This window comes from Canis aureus, chromosome 31 (assembly GCF_053574225.1).
Source record: "Canis aureus isolate CA01 chromosome 31, VMU_Caureus_v.1.0, whole genome shotgun sequence".
In the NCBI taxonomy this organism is placed as follows: Eukaryota; Metazoa; Chordata; class Mammalia; order Carnivora; family Canidae; genus Canis; species Canis aureus.
Window position 1 is genome coordinate 37,235,250 of NC_135641.1, and position 22,902 is coordinate 37,258,151.

A 22,902-nucleotide genomic window follows, 5' to 3' on the forward strand; every position below is an offset into this window, starting at 1 on the left:
TTTCATTGTGACAGTTGTGTACTCCCGGGTCTGGGCGAATAATCTGGGGTTTTTGTTTTTTTTTTGTTTTTTTTTTTCTACCTAGGATCAATACAATGGAGAAATTACCTTTTATTTTCGTGTTTGCATGCTTTCCTCATTTACTTAGGATTTTCGGATTTTATTTTTGTGACACACACAAAATTCCTTTTTGAAAAGAAATGGCCAGAAGGAATTCTGTTCACAGGTTAAAGTTCTATCCTACTGAGTGCTACTTACTGATAAGCCTAAATGACTTATCAGTGTATTTACTCCTCCCCTCCAGCACCCCCTGCCACATTCTTACACACCAGAGAAATATATAGATGGACAGATCTTAGAGAAACAGCTGCTTTTAGATTGTCCCCGAGCAGATCAGGTATTAGAAGCAGCAGAGAGCTTAGAAGAAAGAAAAAGCAATAGCAGCCACTAAACTTAGCCATGATAAGGATCTGAGATTATCTTTGCTGTATCACAGGAGAGCCTATTAATCCACATAGCTGATGAGACCCTATGTAAATGATCTTAGGAGGAAAAAAAAAATGGATACTAGAGTATTGTGAGGCTTGGAAAAGATTGTTTTTACCCTTGCTATTTATGATAAAGTAGATTGTTCTGAGTCAGGGTCTTAGCATCTTCCTTAGTCTCTGGCACTGATTGATTTTGTAAAATTGAACACTTGCTGTCACTAATTTATTTACCCTGTATAACAATAATAATAATACTGGGAATATTGAGAATCAGTTAATAAGGAGCTGGGATAGAAAAAATATCAAAACAGTTGAAATTCAGATGTACTTTGAATTAGAACTATCTCTGGGTCCTCTGCTGTGAGGTATCATAGAGTCTCATTAGGAGTGGGATGAGTTTGTAGTATTAAAGTACTGGATTTTTTTTTGCCTGCTTCCAAGATTTGAATACCCTTTAATTTGTCACTGAAAAGAGATTGGGTTCCTGTATCATTTGGGAGTAAGACCATGTTTTTTTTATAAGGGAGAAAATCCTTAGCAATGTATAGTACTTGGGTATTTGTTACCTTGAGCTTGTGTCAAGAGATTTTAAATTGATATTCACATTAAATCTCAGATAATCTAAAGACTTCTTGACTGTATGATGTTATTGGTGTCAAGATGATTCTTTATGTGACAGTTTATAATTTTATGTAAAGCACTACCTAGGTTAAAGCATATTATTTATTCTGCTCTTGATTTTTACTACTTGCGTATAGCTATTAGCATATGATATGATGAGAAAGAAAAACCAACAGAGTGCAGAATGTCTCTCTGGAACGAACAATGCTCTGGGGATCACTGTTCTTTAGCCAAAAGACTTCGTTAATTTCAAATTACAGTATATTTTGAACTTTTTTAAAATTCCAAATTCTGACTGTAAACTTACTGAGTGAAAATAATTGAGTAGCATGGATTTCTCTTTCTAACAGGAGGATTCACTGATGCATGCAGCACAAAAAGAACAAGACTTAAAGGTTCAAGATCAAATGGTTTTGATGTGTTGGGAAGGTGATTAATAGAAGGGGATAAATATGAAAAGTACCATTTGATAAACAGTTTGAGAAACTGTCCTTAGCAAGAGAGAAAAGAGATTCCATCTGTTTTGTTAAATGCCTATAAGTGGTTCCCTGGGTTTTTCCCCCCCAATCATTTCCAGAAGCTTAATACCCATAGTGAGAAACAGTACTTTCCTATATTGTCCTTTTAAACAGGAGTCAGACTGACATTATTTCATTAGATTTTGAGTAATCATGGGTTATTAAAACAAAGCAAAAAAAGATCTTCTGCTCATACATTCACTTCTAAGTGAATGAACTATTTGGACATAATATTAAAAAACAAGTAAAAACCTAAAAGGGGTTTCCCCACCTTAGTAACAGAGATTCTTGAATCAGACCCTACAGAGGAGCAAGAACACCGCCCCCCCTCCTTTTTACAGCAAACTTCCAAGGGTTAAGTACTGCTTTGGGGGATCAGGATTAATTATTATACAAAGGTAGGGATTTGTTTTTGTTTTGTTTTCAGTCTTCTGATGTTTTCGAAATTTAGTGCTTGAAGTTCAGTAAGTGTGTTTAAATAACTAGATTATTAGCTCCTGGAGACAACATACCTCTTTCCTATCTCCTGCTTATTCTGAGCATCCTCTCTGCTCAACATGAAGAAGTGGCCCTATAACCGCTTACTGAATTAAAACTACTAAGATGTTTTTAATGTACACATTGAGACATTTTGCATTTTGATAGACAAGAGTTAAGTTGACCTCACAGAATAATTACTATACATTAGGCTTTCTGAGAATGTCTTTGTGCTGGTTGGCCTTTGCAAAAATGTCCATTGGGCCCAATTTCATTCACATTGTGTGAGCTGCAAAGAGTGATGTACAATTTTGTGTGCCAACATTTCTAAATTCATCCCAGAGATAGGGAATACGGATGAGGGGAAAGGGCTCTCTGATTGGTGGCAAACAAGGTCTGCATTTTCTAGCCAGGGAACCCTATGACTCAGTACCCTTTTACCTGAGTAAGGTACCTTTGTTGAAGCTTATTCATGAAACACATATTTCATTCTGTAAAAAGCGAATTTGTTCTTCCATTTTTCTTATCATTTCTTAAAAAAACAAAAACAAAAAACAAGAAAGGAAGGCAGACTATATTTAAACACATGTGGAGCTGGGCATTTATTGTCTTTTGCATTCAGCCTTCCAGAAACAAATTAACCTGATTAGTGTTAGAATGAAGAATTCAAATGCGATTGTCCTTTCATTATTATAAGACCTGGAGAATTCGAGTTAATTACAAATGGTTTTTTAGTAGTAAATTTAATAATAGCAGATATTTAACTGCCTTTTCTTTACTTTTTAAACATCTTTCCAGCATGCAAACAGATACAGATTGGCTTAGAATCTATGATTAGCCTTCTTTCTTCATGTTGCTTCGGCATTACTCTTCATGCTTAGCATTGTGCCTTGTATAGAGTTAGCTGAGTTCATAACTGTCTTCTTCACAAGATGCTTAGTAACTTCAGAACTGAGCTTCATTTGCCTTTCTATTTAAGAGCCTTATAGAAAGTCTGTACTTGGTAACAATTGGTTTAATATTTGACAACCTATAATGAAACACTGTTTTACATTTTTCACAAACAGCTACAACCAGAAAAGTGATTTTTTTCTTAGACAACTGTTTTAGCACCAAATGCAGCCCTTTGCCCACAACAGTTGCTTAAATAGAGCTAAATATAAATATTGGTGTCTACTATTGACTTTGTGAATGAATAGAGCAAACATTGCTATCAATTGCAACCTTACATATGAGTATACTTTAGATATAAAGTTATTAATTGGATCCCTTTTGGAGTTTGGTCTCTCTTTGCCTCTAAAATTTTGCTGACTTAAAGATATACCTTTAAGTAACATTCCCCACACACTCATACATACTTTCTATTTTCTATGACTTTTCTTTCTTGACACAGAAATAGAGACTTAGAGGAAAACAGATAAATGTAATATGAGGCTTTATTGTAACTAATATTTTTAACTGGTCTTAGGTGTTCAGTTTTTAGTGAAATGGTTGCATCCGGAGGCCTGCTTCAGGCTTATTAAACCTAAATTATACAGGCATTTGTCATCTTTGAGCAAGCATGGGGGAGGGATGAATTCTGAGATTTGGCATTAACAGTGCTCAGTGCTAGCCTTCTGTACTTCATAGCTGCTGAAGTGTGCATGGTACCTCCAGCTCCAGCCATTGCTTCAAGACCTCCTCCTGGTTCTGCCTAGGAAAGGAGCCTTCTGAGCTCCTCACCACTCCTAATTTAGTGTGGGAAGGAAGGCAGATGGAATTTATTTTGATTTAATAATCTCATTTTCCTAAGTGTACTGTTTTTCCCAGATCTATCTCATATCAGAGTTGTCAATAACAGTAACTCGAGTGTCACAAAGTGATATCTATTGCACAATCTAGCAATTTAATGAGCACCTAACAACTTCAAATCCATTTCCCTCCTAGCAGCTTGGCTTCTTTTAAATGGGCCCGGAACAGCTCACTGCAGTGCTTTTGATATGTTGCCCACTTTGGATTGCTTCTGTTATTTTCTTGATGACCTAAATTTTGCTTTGAAAAACTAACTAGTTTTATTTAAGGTCTTTAACCCTAAACACCTATGTAACTTACAAACACCCTATGTAACTTGAAGAATTAATAAACTTTATTGTTTTTCCACCTTTTAGTAATGTGCTATAAACACTGTATTATGATGTATAATTTTGCCATTCATTTAATTGTTGAGTACTTCACAAAGCAATCTAAAATCATTGAAGCAATTAATGTTTTTTAGATATAATCAGCCGTCCAGTTAAGAAACTGTACAAAATATCCTAAATTCCTTACATATATTAAATCACTTGTTTTATGTTCAAAGCAGATTAAATGATTAAATTGTATTTTACATCATAAGTCATTTGACATATAATACTGGATATAATTTTGATAACACCAGTATCCTTACAGCCACATAACGATGGTATATAATTTTTGTTTTTGCTAAATCAGGGAACTTTTTAAAAATTATACTAAAATGACAATAACCTAAAATTATAAAGGCCTAATAATTCATGTTTTTTTATCATAAGAGCAGATTTAGCTAATAATTACTAATGTAAAGTTAAACATTTTACAGAAGAAATCTTACTACCAAGATTATCTAAAACAGCAAATTCTCACTTCTATTATACGGCCCCAGAATAATTGACAATTAAAAAATAGTTTTATAGTATGTGTCAGTTAGAAATGCTTTCAGCTTCCAGTTTTACATACAATAACATAAAACAATAGGGATTTATTATTCCAAAACAAGAAGTCTAAAAGAAGTTGTTTACTTTTGGTTTAGAGGCTCAATGTTGTAAGGGTTTTATCCTCATGTCCTTTCTCGTGCTTGCTACAAGATGGATATTCCTGGTGATCCAAATAACATATTCTAGTTCAGGGCGGGAAGAATAAGGAATGACTGTACCACTCAAGTCTTTCTCTTTTAAGCAAGAAATAATAGCTTTCCCAACAGCCTCCTCTTACAAATGTCTCCTGTGGATCTACTATTCCCTAGCTTCTGGGTGGCCCTAGCTTTAAGGGAAGCTAGAGTATCAATGACTTTGGGCTTTTGTGGTGGGTAAAGTAGGCAAAAAGTGACTTGAAAATGGGGGTAACCAGTCGATAGTTTCAACTGTTGTCTGATAATTAAAATTATATTAATTTTAAATTGTACTTCCTCTCATCCTGACTTCTGCCTCATGCTTATTTGTTGTTTTCCACCCAGGTTAGAAAATGCTAACCTTCTTAAACCTAAGTTTTCACTTCTATGACTACCAAATTTCAAGTCTCTGAGCAAAGGCATTCGTCAGAGACTGATGATATCTCTGGTTAAAGGTCATCTGGCCCATACCACGTTTAATACTTGACCTATACTTTTTATTACAGACGATAATACCCGAAAAGATGATTCTGTTATAAATCTGCTTTAAAACTCAAGGTATCAAAGAATCTCCAAGTAGACTGCATTTGAGACTACAGATATAATACAAACGAAAGAACAATTGGATATTTGATTCCTTTTAGAGATTCGTTTAGCTGCCTATAAAAGGAAAACATGCCATAGTTTCATAGAGAGGAGCTCACTCTAAAAAAAATGTAATCCTGGAAAATGGTGTTATTACTCGTTCCAAAAATGTGAAAAATATTACTGACATCCATTCAGTAATTATTACCTAAATTTTGACTAGTTCTTACAAGGACACATCTTTGACTTACAGTTTTGATAACCAGTGATTCCTTGAGGTTAGGAAAGTCTGAGGAAAAAGTTGAAAATAAGAAAATGGAAACAAATACATACTTTTTCAACATAAAAACTTCTCCTAATCAGAGATATTAAACTACTTTTACAATTTGTAGTATGGGTTTGGGTACCTTAGAGAGATAGAACAAAATATATTAAGTCATTTACTCCTTGGCATAATCTTTTAATACAGTAAATAAAAGAAGACACAATTATATAAAAACACATTTACATAAAAATATGTGACTTAAAACTGGTATTACAACAGCTGCTATAGTAGAAGTCCAGAAGCAGAAGAAATTGATCTAATGTGGCAATCGGGATGGCTCTGAGAAAGAAGTAGGGCAGTGTGGGGTGTTGGTTAGGAGCACAAGGTGGCATACTGTGCCTACAGGCACACTACTTTTTTTATAAATCAAATTCTGTTGAAACACTGCTATGCCCATCATTTACATATCATGAAGATTGTTTTCTTGATACAACAGCAGAATTGAGTCATTGTGACAAAGACCACAGGGCCCAGAGCCTAAACTATTTCCTACCTGGCCCTTTTAAAAGTTTGTCAACCATTAGTTAAAGAATGTGGGCTCTGCAGTCCAACAAAACTGTATTCAAATTTGGTTTTGTAAACTGTAACTTGACTCAAAGGCTATTTATGTTGGTATAATGAGATTTCATACAAAGTGCATTGCAGAATATCTGGCATGTTCATAAATGTTATTTTATTAAATGATAGATTTTATTTTGTTATGATTTATTATTTTAAGTGAACTATAACTTAATTCAAATGAAAACTAAAAACTCTAAATTTAAGTACATCCTGCTTCTAAAATAAATGTTCAGGAAACTGGAAATGGTATCATCTAATTGTAAAAAATTTTCAAGTGTTGCACAAAATATTGTATAGGTATAATGAGAAGGACATAAAAGTGAAACAACCTCAATATATGGAAAAGTAAAGTGCAAACTTTAAAATACAATTAAGAGAGGTGCCTGGGTGGCTCAGTCGGTTGAGTGTCTGAGGCTCAGGTCATGAACCCAGAGTCCCTGGATCAAGACCTGCATCGGGCTCCCTGCTCAGCAGAGAGCCTGCTTCTCCCTCTCCCTCTGCTCGTTCCCCCACTCATGCTCTCTCTCACTCACTCTCTGTCTCTCAAATAAATAAATAAATAAAACCTTTAAAAAAAATACATTTAAGAATGAACAGCATAGAGACGCCTCAGTGCCTCTGTGGTTGAGCATCTGCCTTTGGCTCAGGGCATGATCCCAGGGTCTGGGATCAAGTCCCACATCAGACTCCTTGCAGGGAGCCTACCTCTCCCTCTGCCTATGTCTCTGTCCTTTCTCTTTTTTTAAAAAAAAAGGATATGAACAACATAGTAAATATTGTAGGAAGCCATGTCAGTCAATTAAGAAAGAAGCTAAGAGACTTCGAATTTAGAAGAAAGTGTATTTAAAAGTGAATAGTCAAAAAAAAAAAAAAAAGTTAATATTCTAAAGAAGAGACATCACTACCAATCTTGTAGGAATAAAAGATTATTCAGGAATACTATGATAAATTACATGGTATTAATTATATAACCGAGATGAAATGGGCAAATTACTACCAAAACAGGAAAAAAAAAGAAAGAAAATATAAATATATACTCAGAAATCCTCAACAAAATACTAGCAAATCAAATCTGGCAACAAATAAAAATTATGTACCAAAATCAAGTAGGATTCATTCCAGGAATGCAAGGTTGGTTTTATATGAAAATCAATCAGTGTTATGTACCACATCAATAGAAGAAAAATCACATCATTTAACACATTTTCATGATGAAAATACTTAAACTAGGAATAGAAAATCTCCTCACCTAATAAAGAATATATGCAAAATGCAACAGCTAATACCATTTTTAATGGTGAAAGAATGAATATTTTACTTTATGATCAAGAATAAGAAGGATGTTTGCTCTCACCTTCTAGTCAACATTGTGCTAGAGATTCTGGCCAGGGTAATGAGGCAAGAAAAAGAAATAAAAACATCCAGATTGGAAAGGGAGAAGTAAATCTATCTTTATTCACCGACAAAATGGTCTTACATATAAACAACTCTAGAAAGGCCATACACACACACACAAGACAATTAAAACTAATAAGTTCAGCAAAGTTGCAGGATATAAGATAAAGACATCAATTGTATTTTTATATACCAGCAAAGAATATCCAAAAACAAAGAAAAATAAAATAGCATCAAAACATATTAAATACTTTGGAAGTACAAGACTTATACACCAAAAACATAAAACGATGTACAAAATATCACTAAAAGAGATTTTAAAAGACCGAAATAAACTGAAAGATATCTTCTGTTTATGGGTTGAAACACTCAGTATTGTTAAGATGGTGCTATTTCCCAAATCTGTAGATCCAATGAATAAAATTAGATCTTTTTTGAAAAAATTGACAAGGTGATTTTAAAATTTATGTGAAAATGCAGTGTACCCAAACATGTATATTAGTGGAGCAGTACTGAGAGTCCAGAAACAAACCCTTATATTTGTGGTCAATTGATGTATGACAAGAGATAGTCTTCAACAAATAATACTGAAACAACTGGGGATGCATGGGTGGCTCAGCAGTTGAGTGTCTACCTTCAGCTCAGGGCAAGATCCTGGGATCACATCAGGCTCCCCACGAGGAGCCTCTGCCTGTGTCTCTGCCTCTTTTTCTTTTCTTTATTCTCATGAATAAATAAATAAATCTTAAAAAAAAAAAATTGGACATCCACCTGCAAAGAATAAAATTGGGTCCACCTCACACCATGTACAAAAACTGACTCAAAATGGATCACAGGCCTAAACATGAGCTAAAATTATAAAATACTTCAAAGAAAACATAGGAGCAAATTGTCATCACCTTGCATTAGTCAATGGTTTCTTAGATATGACACCAAAGGCACAGTGACAAAAGAAAATACAGATTGAACTTCATCAAATTTAAAACTTTTGTGATTTAAAAGACAAAATGAGAAGACAAACCACAGAAAGGGCTTAAATATTTGTAAATCAAATATTTGGGAAGAGACAGCCAAGGACATAAAGAACTTTTTTTTTTTATGATTCAAAAATAAAAAAGTCAAAGTAAGCAAAAGATTTGAATAGATACTTCTTTCTGAATAAGATATGCAGATGCCCAATAAGCAAATGAAAGGATACATAATATTGGTCACTAGGGAGAGGGAAATCAAAAACTACAATGAGATACTACTTCATATCCATTAGATAGTAAAATAGAAAAGAGTAACAAGTCCTAGGATGTGGAGAAAATTAAACCTTCATAAATTCTGGTGGAAATACAAAGCAGTGCAGCCACATTGAGAAACAATTTAGCCAGTACTCAAAATGTCAACCATATAGTTAGTATATGACCTATTAATTAAGTTCTAGGCATATGCCTATAGAATTGAAAAAAATAGGTCCAATGAAAACTTGTACACAAATGTTACATAGAAGCATTATTAATAGTCAAAAAGCAGTGTAAAAGGGTGCCTGGGTGGCTCAGTCAGTTAAGTGTTGATTCTTGATTTCAGCTCAGATCATGATATCAGGTGTTGTGAGATGGAGTCCCGTGTTGGGCTTTGTGCTGGGAGTGGAACCTGCTTAAGAATCTCTGTCTCCTTGGGATACCTGGATGGCTCAGCAGTTGAGCATCTATCTGCCTTTGGCTCAAGGCATGATCCCGGGGGCCTGGGATCTAGTTCCGCATCCTGCTCCCCGCAAGGAGCCTGCTTCTCCCTCTGCCTATGTTTCTGCTTCTCTCTCTCTCTCTGTCTCTCATGAATAAATAAATAAAATATTTTTAAAAAAATTCTCTCCTCGCTCTTCCCCTCCCCCTTCTAAAAACTAAAAGGCCCTCAATGAATGAATAAAATGTATAGCCAAACAATGGGATATTATTTGACCATAAAAAGGAATGAAGAACTGAAAGATGCTACAATGTGAATGTCTCTTGAAAACAGTCGGCTAAAAAAAAAAGACACAACAGGCTATGTTTTCTATAAAATATTCAGAATAGGCAAATCCATAAAGACAAAATAGGTTAATACCAAGGGACATAGGAAATGTAGGATCAGTTCTAATGGTTATAAGGTTTCTTTCTGGGATGATGAAATGTTCCAAAAATAAATAGTGGTGATGGTACAGCTTAATGAATACATTAAAACCCATTGAACTATATACTTTAAAAATGTGCATGTAAAAATGTGAGTATAGTTAACCCTTGAGCAACACAAGTTTGAACTGTACAGGTTCACTTACAGGTCTTTTTGATAAATATAGTACTACAAATGTATTTTCCTTCTGATTTTCTTAATATATTCTTTTTCTAGGTTTATTGAAAGAATACGGTATATAAATATATACAAAGTTTGTATTAATCGACTGTTTAAGTTATCCGTAAGGCTTTTGAACAACAGTAGACTATTTGTAGTTAAGTTTTGGAGGAGTCAGAAGTTATACACAGATTTTCAACCGTACAGAGGTCAGAATCCCTAACTTTCACATTGTTCATAGGCCAACTGTATATATTATAAAATTGAAAAAAAATATATATAGGGAAGAGTTATGGAAGATTGAATTATAAGGAACCCAGTCTTGCAGACAAAATAGAAGGAAATAGTCTCATCTTACATAATTTTGTCACAGAACACCAGGTGAAATTAGCAAATAGAGACGAAGGTCTAGCCATACTTTGTTAAAGTTGTTTTTTCATTTGTTAATTTTTATTTTAAAATGAAGAGGAAGGAGAACCTAAAGAACTGCAAGTAAAAACAAAGGGAGTGGAAATCATCTTGTCATTAGATTTGTCTTCTGCAGCATTTAGTAATGGGAGGCAGTAGACCACTGTGTACAGAAATGCAATGGAATACATTTATGATTCAAAACTGCTTATCCAGCTGGGTTGTGATTCAATGTTCATGAGAACAAAAAAACAATCTTTTAGTCGTACAAAGACACACATACCACCATCACCACCAACAACAAAAAATGCATACATACTTGCCAAATAATGATAAGAATTCAAGATTGGGACTATGAAATAATGAAACAAATGACATTTATATAGTTGCTACTATTGTTTTAAAACAAGATGTTAAAATTAATTCTTATGAAATAAGATTCCTATAGTAGGAAAAAGTTAATAATTGTATTCTGGATCAAATACTTCAGATCACTTCAAAAACTCAGGAGGCTATATGAGAAAGTGTATTAAATGCCTTATTGTATACATCATGGATTCAGTAGATGTTTTTTTCTTCACATTCATAGAAAATATATATTTCAGAACATAGGAAAGGAACACGATCAATGCAAAGAGAAAAAGATAAGCATGACAAAGTGCTAAACACTTATATTAAAATTACCAATAGATTTAGTCTTTTATTGAAAGATAGAAATTACCATGCTGGGTGAAAAACAAAATCAAACTATTTGTTTTTAAAAGAGACAAGACTAGGCAAACTGCTACCAGTTTAAAGTCAAAAGATGGCAAAACAGTAATAGACAAAAATTAATTTAAAAATTCAACGTGGCCATATTTTTAAAACAAGACAATTCAAGGCAAGGGTTTTAATTTGGTGGAAAAGGGTATTTTATATTGGTAAAGATGTGATTCCTACTGAACATTTAATAGCCATGACATGAGCCTATTTGTACTGATTGTGTAGAATTAAAATACATAAAACAATCTAGAAATGAAAATATGGGTTTGGTATCAGATCTGGATTCAAGGGAAATGAGTGAATAAACGTATAAAAAATAAAAAGAGGACAGAAATGGACTTGGGAAGAAGCAGAAGCAAGTTGCAGACCCAGAGATGGCAGTAATGATGATGGAAATTCAGGGGAAATTTGGGGAACACAGCAGTGTTTATCCTGTGTGTTATAGCTATGGTACAGAGATTACAAAACAAGTCGGAAGTCAGCCCACAGGTAAGTTGTGTGTGTGTGTGTGTGTGTGTGTGTGTGTGTGTGTGTGTTTACTGTATTTAAATACCAGTTTTCCATAATCACCACCATTTCTCTTCTGTCTTATATGGAGCTGCTTAGGGTCATTTACCTTGTGCCCCTCACCTCTTGTAGGCATTTCAATTTGTGACCCCTGGAATGAGGTAAGGGGAGTGGCTAAGGAAGAATGACAAGAAAGAAAGAATGACTATTCATGAGTCTGAATAATTGTTCAAAAAGTAACAATTGCTTGCCCTTAAAAATGGTTAAGATGGGAGGATTTTAATATGCTCTTTACCACGTTAAACTATAAATTCAGAAACCTAAAAGATAGTTAACAATTACGAATCTACTGAAGTATTTAAATCTGTTTGTCTTAAGGGAATTGTATTTATTCATCCTCATTCAGTTTAGTTCATATTTATAAAAAGTAATGGCTTATTGAGACATCGATACTATGTAAAAATTTCCTTTTGCCTTTAGAGCAAAGAAGTCAATTTTAATTAAAATACTATCTCATTTCCTCTCTTTTCAGTCCTAAAATTATTGTGGTTGCTCCAGCTTATGCTCATATCACCTTCCTTTTATGTCACCTTAATTGGAAAATTTTAGTTTTTGGTTTGATACCTGCTTCTTAAGTGCCACAAAACATGTATTTATGTGCTTCACCCTTATAGAAACATAACGTTCATCTAGCTAACTAGCATGAATGATCAATCCATCACTGAGAATCAGTAACAATATATAATAAACCAGAGTAATTACTGTCTTCATACAAGTAAAGGCAAGCATTTGATTGTAAGGCTGACAACTTAAAACCACAAGTTTCTCTTTATGTATTTGTTTAATAGTACAGCAGCTGATATTTTAAGAAATGTTTTCTTCTTTCTCCCCATCAGAATAAGTTGTAAATGAAAACCTTTAACAGGAAGATCTCATTTATCAAATGGACCCAGAATTCCTACCAAAACACCAAACCTCAGAACCTATGAAGTAAGCTTCATGACCCAGCCAAATGTGTTGCTGTGAAAGTCACTTTATTTATTTGTTAGGCCCTTAAGCCCTATTCAGAGCCTGTTTACTTCCAATAAACTGTTTAAATGACTGTTTACTATTTAATTTTTATGTATAGACAGATTAACAATGAATCAATGGTGTAAACCCTCTCAGTGATATAAATGAGAGGGAAAAAAAAAAAAACTAAGAAAGTGCAGTTGTCAGAAGGGCACATGCCTTGACAACTCAGTGAAGAGATTTTTTCTTAAGCCAGACGGAAAATTGGAGACGTGTGAAATCGCAAGTGCTTACCCTGCTGAATGCACTTACCAGGGAATACCATTACTGGGGTTATCAAGAATATGGGGATAGGTTGTCAGTGGCATTTTCAGGCTGTCAGCTTGATTGTCAGGGTAGAACTAATTGGTAAGTGTAAGTAGCATTAGCCTGTATGATTTGTTTTCATGTCTTTTGCCATTTCTAAGGTAATAGAGGAGCCTCTGATGTAAGATTACTTCTCACATATGAAAGGGCAACATTTTAGAACTGTATCCTATCCCATGATTTAAATGGATTTTGTTGCAAATTGTGTTTGTATTAGGTTGAACTTCATGAAGTTGCCAAGTGTTGACTGTTTTTGACCTACCAAAGAGAGAAAAAAAAGAAAAAAACCCTATTCACACGGTTCAACCTAATACATCAGCTATTCCAGCCTACCTAGTACTGTTCCAAACTGGAATGTGTTGGTCAAGAGAGACTAAAATATAATTTTGTTTCTAGGTGAGTAATAAACATGCCTTGAGTCCCTTTTGCCAGGCCCTCTTCTCACCTGGATGATAATTTTCTCTCTTTCACCTCCCAAGTCTTGTACATAATGGAATTTCCTAGAGCTTGGCCCTAGGCCATCTCCCCCACACTCCCCAGGAAATCTCATCCATCCTGATAGTCTTATAATGCTGACAATTCCCAAATATATCTCTGTCCCAGACCTGTACTCTAAACTCTGACCTTGTTAATCTGACAGCTTCCCTAACTCCCAAAGTGGATGTCATGTAGGCATCTCAGAATTATCTAACCAAAGCAAATTCCTTATGACTTCTTACCCCTCTCTGGTTTTGGTCCAACCTTCTCCATCTGGAGAAGGGTACCCTCACCCACCCAAGTGGTCTAGGAGAACCCCAGAAGCCATCTTTCCTTTCTGTTACCTATGTCTCCTGTCTAGTCTCTCTCTTAATAAGAATGTCCAGAATTGGTCTGCTCCTTTTTCTACCTACATCAATACAGCTACTATCTCCTTTCACCTAGATTGTTGTAATAACCACTCAATTTGTCTTTAGGCTTCTACTCTGGACTCCCTATAGTCCATCCTATAAACCTCAGCTTCTTAAATTGTTATAGATTTTGGAGGAAACACAACATCCTTTCTACCTACAAGCCCATATTATGATCTAGCCTCTTGCTACTGAAGCTGGCCTCCTCTTTTCCCTTTTGTTCACTGTTTTCTTTCCATTCAACAGTCACAAAGCTCTTTCCTGCCCTCGGGCCTTCATGTTATTCCCTCTGTCTGGAATACTGCTTCCCTCTTTAAAACTCTGATTTACCTTCAGCTCTCAGCCTCATCGCTCAGAGAGGCCTACCCTGATCCCCTCTCCAATATGATGTAAGCCCCCGTGAGTCTTTCATATAGCACAGTATGTTTTATTCATTGCACTTAACACAGTTTGCAATTCGGTATTTCCATGTATGTTTCTTTGGTTGGTGTTAACCCGAAGAGGCAGGGCCTTGTCTGCTATGTTCACCACTGTGAGGGCCCAGAACATAGTACATGCTACCTGCTTAAGGTGAAAAACAATCTGTCTTGGATGTTTGTCCTTGAAGAAGACCAGATTGTTCAGAAGAGGTTGTGCTATGACAGCCTTCTGGAAGTACGGTATATGGACTTGGAACATGGGCTGCTCCCAGATCTCGTCTTCATTTCCTGTGAGTTAACAAAACTTCTCCGAGGCCCTGAATTGTAAGCTTTTGAAAGCAGATACTTTCTCTTGTTCACTACTGTATCCCCAACAGCTAGAAAAGTGCTTGGTAAATAGTAGACGCTTAATAAATATTTGTTGAATGAATGAACTGTTCCTTCGTTTGCAGTTCTTGCCTCATGACACTGAGGGGTTTAATTTAAAAGAAAAAAAAAAAGAAAAACATAGTAAGTGCCTAGTATATAGCAGGTACTCAATAAATGCCAGAAAACCTAATGTCTTCTTCAAAATGTAATTCTGATAAATATATATAGATAGATCAGAAATATATATATATTTTACACCACTTATTCTCTAAAGCCCTGGGCTCCCACAGAGATGAGAATGAGGGTCAGTGAGATAGGTGTATTAGAATAACTGTTGAGGTTTTTTTTTCAAACTACCTAAACTTCACTCCCCTCACCTCCACTGCCTACTACAGAGTGGCTGTTCTTGAGTATGTCCTGTTCCTCAGGTCTGCTAAAGCAAAAGTTAAGAAACACCTGCCTAGAACCAATAGCACTGGAATATCTGATAAATAAGGGCTGTATATCAGAAGACTGTTAATGTTGTTAGTCAAGTGTGTGTGTGTTTGTCCACATCTCTATGTATGTTATATATATGGAACTGCAATGATTATGTAGCAATGCTACTGTCTTTCTGTTGGTGAGAAATACCATAATATGTGCCCAATAAAGTGGTCCTCTGGATCTATTAGCTTGGATTTAATTCTAAAGACAGGTGCTAGCCCATAATTTAATTTTTTTTTTTTTTTTTAGACAAGGGGAAGGGGAGCAAGAGAGTAATTTTTTTCCTCTCTGAAATCACGTATGAACCTTACTTCAAGCTCCTTTTTCAAGGGAACTATTTATACTTCCAGTGACCGAGCAGAAGAGACTCAGTTATGCCACATTTACCTTTGTTTTATCTCAGTTTAAGCATTTGTGAGCTCTGCAGTCATTTTTATATCAGTTAATTAGGCATGAAATCCAGGCAAGAGAGAAGGATGAGGGTTAGAATTGCCACAGGATGTCCACAAATTCCAGAAATTGGGGCAGTGGGAATTCATCAACCAATAGAGCCACACATCCCAGCCAGACCCCCAACTACAAGACACAACTTCAACAATTAGAATAGATGAAAGTGCCCCTGAAAGCCCTCTACTGGTCTATGATTGTAAAATGTTTACAAGCATTTGGATTATTTATGCAATTGAAATATTTAAGCAATTTGAAGTGCCCTACTTCTGTGGAACATATATTTTCATAAATTGCAGTTTCTAGCATAAAGCTGTTCTTTCTATAGTATACGGAGGCTGTTCAAATTTGAATATTTTAAATGTCAACATAGGTTTATGACCCGGCTTTAAGAAAATCCACAGTGCAAAATCTGAATTTACACATCTCGGGGACACCCTGGGAGTGTCCACTAATCAGATGAATCCATTAGCAGTAAAACTACTTCTGGGAGACCTATATTCAAGAGGAGAAGTTAATCGAACGTACCCATATGATTCCCTGGAGTTGTAGCAAGTTGTAGCATTTGTCATTTTCCTGCTGCCACTCTATGGTGCTCCCAGATTTGAACAGCTAAATCCTTTCATTTCCTTCCACTTTAGGATTTCTCAGTCTTTCATTCCTGGTCTGCATGCCCACCCACCCCTGGATTTCAAGGTAAACCTGACTCTGTCCTGTCCCCAGCCTCCACCCCCAGGTCCCAGTAGTTGTGTGCTTCCTGGGATTCCCCCTCACATTTTTTTTCTTTCCCTGTCACGGACCACCTCGTTGGTCTTCCTGAGTTACTTCTTTTCCTTCTTTCCTGCTGTTCACAAACATCTTTGATAACTTTCCTGCAGCCTGAGGCAGCACAGTGTGCCATTCTGTTGTCTGAACTGATATTTTCTAAATATATTCATTCAGCAAATCTATTCCTTTCCAGCCTAGCAGGTTGCTGGGTCATACCCCTCCTTTAAGCATTATACATAGAACCACCATCTACATATAAGTATATCTGTAAAGGGAAGAAGGATACATTTTTTTAAAGATTTTATTTATTTATTTATTCATGAGAGACAGAGAGAGAGAGAGAGGCAGAAGGAGAAGCAGGCTCCATGCAGGGAGCCCAACATGGGACTCGATCCCGTGACCCCAGGATCCCACCCTAGGCCGAAGGCAGACGCTAAACTGCTGAACCACCTGGGGATCCCCCAGAAGGATACATTTTAATATTTTAATCCATGATGTGTTTCAGGACAGTAGTCTGGAAGCACTTCCTCATTAAGAAACTGAAAGAAAGCACATGGTATTGTGGTAATCCCTCTAACTTGACCTCCTTTTAGAGTAAGTTAAGATTTTATCTGCAACACCCCAGTCACCTCTGATGTGGAATAGATAAGTAACCAATGATGCTGATAGATTTAATATTCTTAAATCAATTTACATGTGAAAATACATTCTCGTTTTAAAAAACTTAAATGACAGTATTAGACTCCTTCGAAAGAGCTCATTGTGGTATTATACTTTATAAAAAGACCTGTTTTTTAGATTAAAATGTTGGGAGAGAGGGAACTAGAAGAAGCCTGTGATTAGGACTGGCACCATGTACAATGCAGACCAGTATCACTGTTCATATTTGAAATTGTAGTAAATATAAAATGTGAATTTGATGTGACATAGTCTTCTTTAAAATATCTTTAAAATATCATCTGTTTTTTACTTCTCTGTAACCTCTGAGATTATAGTACTAGCTATTATTAGCTATTAAAACAAGTAGCTGTTAGTTTTTCTGATTTTTTAAAAAATTAAACTTCCAAGTAAGTGTATCTGGCCATCAGTCATAAGACATCTTTCTGATTTTGGAAGAGGTAGAGAGGCAAATGCTCCTTGTAATTAATATGGCAGCCATAGCCATAAAAGCAATTTCTAGTCTACCACTATAATGATTTAGATTAGCTATTTGATTTCCGTTAATCAAAAGAAAACTAAGTAACTGCAATATGCAACCAACTGTCCGTCTCTGACTTTAAAAATAATGTATTCTGAGTCTCCACTGACTCTTCGTATGTCACAAGTCTAAGCCTCAGCATGAAAGATAGAGTCCAGGGCTGTATGTAAATGAGGTTTTCTACCCATAGGGGATCAGCTCTGTGAGATTCAGTGAGTATTTAAATAGCTAGAAAGGATTTATTAAAGAGAAAAGTGCATCTATTACTGATTAGAATATTTTGAGAGAAAGGCACATGGAACAGCAATTTTTAAATAATCAAGTTAGGGAATCACAGTATCAAATGACTTTACTGCTGAAAAGAATCTTAAAGGTAGAGACTAACCCTCCTATTTTACTGATAAAGCCAAAAGCTTTTCCTACCACCACCTGGAACATTTCAGCTTTTCGAAAGGACCTCAGCTCTACTGCACCTCAAGGTCACTAAAGACAATATGTAATTGTTGCTTATATCCGTGGTGTTTGCACAGTGCTAGGGACATATTAAACATTCAAAGTAGAAGTCTGTGTGATGAATTAGTAAGTGACTTTATGAACAAACACGATCACCTGTCTGTTGCACAGGGATTTACATTACACAAATCATACTCAAGGCTGGCTTTATCTGTTTTCAAAAAGTTTATAAAGTAGGCTAAGGTGATGATAATCTCTCTCACTCGCTCTCTCTTGCTCTTGTCTCTGTCTCACACACACACACACACACACACACACACACACACATACACCCACACGTATCATCTGGATGTGTGGATCCCTGTGTCCTTGATACCCCAGACATTTTTTTTTAGTTATACATTTTAATTTTTTTCTCATATGCCACATCTCCAAACTGGCATTTCTTGGGGTAGATTGATTTTTGCAAGGCACTGATCTGTGCAAGTTGAGCCATCTAAAAAGGCCATAGCAAATGTAGGACAATCTGAAAGGCAAAATAATGATAGCAAGGGACTATATAACCCATGGAATAAAATAAGTGCCTATGCATCCATACTGATACAAATAAATAATTGGAATATATAAGTAAACGAGAGAAAAGGCATAGCTCTTTCTTACAGTAGAATTCCAATTAATGAATGTACAAAAAATAAAGGAACTAGAAAAATCACCATTTGGCAAACACCGTGTTAATTGTCATAGATAAGAATAATCAACGGAGGGACACCTGGGTGGCTCAGTGGTTGCACATCTGCCTTCAGCTCAGGTCATGATCCTGGGGTCTTGGGATCGAGTCCCACATCTGGTTCCCCACAGGAAGCCTGCTTCTCCCTCTGCCTGTGTCTCTGTCTCTCTCTCTGTGTTTCTCATGAACAAATAAATAAAATATTTAAAAAAAAAAAGAATAATCAATGGATGTGAAAATTAGTGGCCAAAAATATGTTGAGAAATCGGTTATTTGCAGTCTTAATATATCTACCCATAAGATACTTTTTTTAAAAAATTGGAGGAGACTGGGACCACTGGGTGGCTCAGTTGGTTAACCATCTGACTCTTGATTTTGGCTCAGGTCATAATCTCAGGGTCGTGAAATTGAGCATTACATTAGGCTCTGCACTCTGCACTGGGAGTGGATCCTGCTTGGAATTCTCTCTCTCTCTCTCTCCCCCTGCCCTGCCCACCAACCCATTCATGTGCACACTCACGCATACACACACACACAAGAGGAAGAGACTAAGAAGATATGACAGCTATATGCAGTGTGAGACCCCAGATAGAATCCAAGACCAGAAAAAGGACATTAGTGGAATAATTAGAAAAATCTGAATAAGGTCTATACATCAGTTAATAGCAACATATCAAAGTTAATCTCCCGGTTTTGATGATTGTGCATCAGTTATATATAAGATGTTAGCATTCGGGGAAACTAGGTAACCTGGGTAGAGGGTAGGTATATGGGAACTCTACCTTCTTTTTAACGTCTTTGTATATCTAAAATTGGTTTATGTATACAATGGACTATTACTCAGCCATTAGAAACGACAAATACCCACCATTTGCTTCGACATGGATGGAACTGGAGGGTATTATGCTGAGTGAAATAAGTCAATCAGAGAAGGACAAACATATGGTCTCATTCATTTGGGGAATATAAAAAATAGTGAAAGGGAATAAAGGGGAAAGAAGAAAAAATGAGTGGGAAATATCAGAAAGGGAGACAGAACATGAAAGACTCCCAACTCTGGGAAACGAACTAGGGGTGGTGGAAGGGGAGGTGGGCAGGGGTCGGGGGTGACTGGGTGATGGGCACTGAGGGGGGCACTTGACGGGATGAGCACTGGGTGTTATTCTATATGTTGGCAAATTGAACGCCAATAAAAAATAAATTTATATAAAAAAATAAGATAAAATTTGAAAATATTTTTTAAATAAATAAGAAGACCATAACACTCTGATATTTTGAATGGCCCTTTATCAACCAAGCCTAAGAGATAAGTTTTTTTTATCTACACTTGACATAGGAAATACATGCCAGCTGTTCCAGCGATTTGCCCAAGGCTACTTATTAGAGATCCAGATGTTCTGTTAGATTCCTTGTTCTCGCCACAGCCCCTTTGTTCTCATAACCACTTTACCACGAAGATGGAGAAGGCACTATGATTCCCACTTAATAGACTTGGAAACACCAAGAGGGAAAGATGTGCTGCTTAGTGAGCGGTAGAGTTAGAGCTCAAGTTCAAGTCTTCCCACTCTTAATCCAGTGTCTTGTCATTCATAGTCCACAAACATAGCTGTTTCTCTATTACTCTGTCATTCGACAGACATTTGTTTAGAATCTTCCAGCCAAAACCCTGCACTGAACACTATGCATACAAAAGTGGAAATGACTTTGGGGGGGGGGCGACTCCAATGAGGTGATTTTTGAAGGAACAATACAAGGTAGCCAGGTGAAAAGGGCTAGAAATATATCATTCTAAGTAGGAACAGTAGTAACTCAGCATCAAAAGACGGCAGCCAGTACAACAGGATTGGCCTTGAAGCCTAGCATCCTCACGGTCCAGTTTATTACTTCTCTGTGAACATTTAGTGCCCATGCACCAGTGAAAGGCCACTTACAGACGGTTGAAAAGTCAACTTTAGTTTCTTCATAGTAACTTGGCTCTGGGGATTGTTTTAGAACCCACTTACGTCCTGCTTCACTGGCAAGCTTAAATTAATCTTGCTACCCGAATATCTCTGTAGTCCAGCTGGCTAGGCTCATCAATTCCCCTGTGGGGTGCCATCAATCAGATCTTACTAAAGTCATAATGGTTCTGGTTGGAGAAGAGCCACCCACCAGCTGGATAACCAAAGTCTAGAGAGGACCCACCTGCCTGGCTTTGGAGCTCATCATAAGCTGTCCTGACACCAGGGCAGTAGAAGGCAACTGACCAGAGAATAGGTCAGGCCTCCAATCCTCCCGCGCTGTGCCCCTGGGCTGAAAATTCATAAGCTGGTAGCACGAGAATCTTCAGTTCTGGTAGCCTTGCTCTAAAGTGTGCATGGGGTGTTTGTGTGTGTGTGTATGTACACGCGCATGTGCGCACATGTGCAGTCTTGACTGCTTTAAAATCCTTAAGCTACTTAAACTGTATGGATTCCTTAAGTGGAACATCTCTCCTGAATTTATCTAATGTCAAAGATTACACAGTTCTAAGGATCTGAATTTGCCTTTCCTCATGGGTTTCACACCTGTGTTCTCATTCGCCTGTGCAGGGCATGAGGTCAACATCATGATGATTTAAGGTGTTAACATTTCAGTTTTTATTCCCCCACAGTTCTGCAAAGAACAGTGGCCAAGTTCAGGGAGAATAAGATCAGATGATTCATCTCTGGATGGTGGGCAGTCTTGAATCTTTAGCTCTGGAGTGCTATTGTTTTGATAGCATTCGAAATATATGCATCCGTATTTCAGCAAGATTTAATACTTTTTTTTATGTACAACATTTACTCCCGGACCACAGTTAATGCAGATGAATTCTTCGCTTGTACAAGAGCCCTCTTCAGCCTAAGCTGGAGGGGGAGAAAACAATGCTGCTTTTATGGTTTACTCAGGTATCATTTTTGTGGTTGTTTTGCGCCTGCCTTCGATTATTTGAATAATAGGCTTTGGGGAATCACAGTTTTGTTATAAGTTTATTCATTGCAAGATTAGCCACTGAGTCGCAGCACCTTCAAGTCTTGAAGAGTCCAAATAACAAGCTAGAAGTTCAGGAGTGGCGATGCCAGCGTGTTAAAGCTATTCATTGGCCCCGGATTAAAAACTTTGTGGGCCTCTACTTAATGGCTAAAGAACTTGCCCAGATTCTCTTTAATAAAATTAAAGTCCCAATTGTATCAGGTTCCAAATGTACCATTAACTGTGTTAGTATAAAAACTTTAAGCCGTGTTAGCCTTACAAATTTGATTAATGTGTTAGGGTGGAGGAGTGGTAAGTAACACCTGCATTATCTGACTTACGTTTGTCTTTAAATAGTGTGTTATCTTTCAACCAAAATTACCTGGTCTACATTAACCCTCTAACACTTACATATTCCACTGGTGTCCTAATTTCATAAGACATTAGAGTGATTTCTGTTGCATAAATGATAGCTTTCATTGCTTATAAAAGGTGCTTAGACACTCTCAATAATGTCTTCTTCAAACTTATATCGCATTGATTACATCTGGCAGTCCCATATGGCCAAACTTAGTTACAACCCTTCCAATTAAATTATGGTTGGAAACCCACTTCTGGGGTGCAGCTCAGCGATCTACTAAATTCCTCAATGACATTCAGAACATGAAATAATTTTGAGGGAATAAATTTACAGTACAAGTGGGAGCAGAGAAGAAGGTTTTCAATCTGTATTAATTTATTTTTCAAAATTCATTACTTGCACAGTTTACTTTCCAAGCTAATTCTAACCAAAGATGAGTAACGCTGCCTTGGCAAGAGTATGTGCGTAAGATATTTCCATATGTTTCAGCAGAAATACCAAGCACAGTGCTTATATATGAGTAAATTCAGTGGAAAATGTTCTGAAGGCAGGTTCTCCAGCACCTGCTCCCTGGCTTGTTCTCAGCCAATGACCTT

General features: G+C 36.5%; 1 protein-coding gene across 5 annotated transcripts in view; it reads left to right on the forward strand.

The window, feature by feature from the left end:
• The window catches only part of SERPINI1 (serpin family I member 1), a 72,948-nt gene that overhangs the window by 1,697 nt on the left and 48,349 nt on the right, over positions 1-22,902 (forward strand). The window contains exons 2-3 of one of the 5 annotated variants that reach the window (XM_077880218.1): positions 12,741-12,834; positions 13,439-13,617. The exons of 3 other annotated variants lie outside the window; for them this stretch is intronic. The gene's annotated coding sequence lies outside the window, so the exon portion shown is untranslated. The remainder of the gene's footprint in view (positions 1-12,740; positions 12,835-13,438; positions 13,618-22,902) is intronic. One more of the 5 variants, XM_077880217.1, reaches the window with a different exon arrangement.